The sequence below is a fragment of the Myripristis murdjan genome, chromosome 3, assembly GCF_902150065.1.
Source record: "Myripristis murdjan chromosome 3, fMyrMur1.1, whole genome shotgun sequence".
NCBI lineage: Eukaryota > Metazoa > Chordata > Actinopteri > Holocentriformes > Holocentridae > Myripristis > Myripristis murdjan.
Window position 1 is genome coordinate 28,450,863 of NC_043982.1, and position 2,500 is coordinate 28,453,362.

The 2,500-nt window shown below is 37.0% G+C and overlaps 1 protein-coding gene across 1 annotated transcript in view; it reads left to right on the forward strand.

Annotated features, from left to right (window-relative positions):
- The window catches only part of LOC115378771 (CUB and sushi domain-containing protein 1-like), a 659,837-nt gene that overhangs the window by 552,529 nt on the left and 104,808 nt on the right, over nt 1–2,500 (forward strand). The window lies entirely within an intron of this gene.

A 2,500-nucleotide genomic window follows, 5' to 3' on the forward strand; every position in this document is an offset into this window, starting at 1 on the left:
TTCCAGTAACAATGTATTGGCCCAGATTTTTATCTCCACCAGACGACATCCTGGAGGGGATCACATGTTCGGTTGTGTGTATCTGTCTGTCTGTGTTTGTATCTGTCCGCAGCTAATCTTGAATAATACTGGGCCTGTCAGTCTAATATTTTTTGTTCACAGTTATGACTGCATGATCAAGTGAGTCTCGTGGTTGCAGTGATTCAAAGCCTTTGAAAAACCTGTTTTATACCACAAATCAGTGCTAACTCGTCACTCCTCTGAACTGGCTGGTAGGGGCTGCAAGTGATAAACAACTTTTTTTGTTTTGTTTTGTTTTGTTTTATTTTTTTGTTTCCGTTAGGGAAAACCAATCATGTCTTGTTGCCACAGATTCAAACACAGTTACAAACATAATTTCTTGCCATATGTTCAAAAATTAAGGTACATGGTGGCACGTTAGTTGGTGGATTCCTTTGACGGCATTATCACATTGAAGTTGACATTTTACATCGCTGGTCTTTTGGAATTGTTCCTGTCCAGATTTGCATGCCAAGGTTAGACAGCTGTGGCTTGTATTCATTCAATTAAACATTACAACATTGTAGTTGTTTGAAAACATTCAGTAATGTCAGCTAGCTGCTGAAATGCTTTTGTCGTACTCTGCATATTGTCTCCCTTTCATTCCACAACTCTCATACACACACGCTGGACACACAGCCTGCCCAGCAGAGTCCACTTTTCTAGTGCATACATAAAAACACACTGCAGCAAACAAAATTCAAATTTGATGCTCCAATAGTTGTAATAAAGATACGTATTAGAAACTTGATATTTTACAGCTGAACTATAAACATTTCAACATTTTAAAATTACAGTGCGAAACTTTACACCCCTGAATGATTTGTCTCCCTCTTGTGTTGGTAAATTAAATGCTGCTTGAAAAGTACATCCCATCTTGTTCTTGGTGATGCTTTTCACTCTGCATGTACAAAAGAAAGCAGGAGAAAAAAACTAAGAGAGTCAAAGAGTCATCAGACAAGGTAATTAGCCTTGCTATAATTTCAGTTATATAATGCCAGTCGAAGTTGTGAAGTGCGGTTGATGTAAAACACGTCAGTAAAGGTCAGCTGTGCAGCAGTGCGGGAATGTCGCCACACACACCAGCTTTGCAATGCTAGCAATATTACAGAATGCAGGGAGTTTTATCAGCTTACTCATTATTGTGTGAGCTCATTGAGCATCAGAATGAACACAACAAAAATGTATTTCGATGTAAAAGTTCCATACTGCACTCTTTGTTTGTTTGTTTCCATATCAGCCAGGATAAACACTGATACTGATAAATCTGTCAACCAATATGTGATGATATTGCCAAGCTGACATATTGGTTTTGTGTTTACAGTAAACAACAAAAAGCATTTATTTGATATGTTAGCGTTGATTGCTCGCTTCTAACGAATTGAAAAAATATAGATTTACTGAAGGCATAAAATACTGCATGCACTAATAGCACTTCCTCCATAGAGCAATGCGGAACAACACTTAGCAATTCTAATGTATTCTGATCTAACTCCACCTTGTCTACTGGATATCCAGAGCCGTACCCAAACAACTTCAGCTCTCATTACATAACCTGGAAACACTGAATGATGTTATTCCACAGAAAAGCTGTTTTTCCTCTGTTTCCTATTGCAAGCAGTGGCAGTCTGACATACTGCCATTCTCTGCTGAGAACAAGCCATATCCACACCGCTTCAACTGTCGACTCATTTTATACCATAAATAATGTATGTTACCATATTTTTCTCTCTCCCTGGTTCCCTGTAGTGGTAATTGAAGCACCATATTGTCCCCGAGTATTGATGGAAAACTCCAGAGGCTGTTGTTTTTTATTATTTGGTGGTGGACTAGTCACAGTCACTGGGAGATACACTCAGCACAACTCCAATTTAACAGCAATACTACTACTGCTAATACTACTAGTACTACTAATACTACTACTACTACTAGATTTTTTTTAAATCTGCGATCTAAAACAGAAACATTAGCTGCAAAGGTTTCAACACAATACGAACTTAAAAGTAAACCAGCTGTTTATTTAAACTTAAAAATTAAAAGATACAAAATACAGTTAGCAGGGAAATGTGAGAAAGAATTGCCTAAAAACCCTCAAGAGGCTCAAAAAGTAGCAAAGGTAGCATATGACTGGAAATAAATATGCGCAATTTGGAAGTACCAACAATTACCAATAGTTTTAAAAAAGGAGAATAAAAAAAAGAAAACATAATATAGCATAGCACTTAGATAACAATGCATCCCATAAATCCCTATCTGTCACACAAGTGCTGTATGAATTAAGTCATAGTCATAAGACACTCACAAATACACACACACACACACACACACACACACACAAGTGCACACAAATCAGGAATACACACTCATTATACATGCAAGTATAAACAAATCCTATCATTAACAGAAAAATAATATGCACATGTGATATGGCATATAGTTT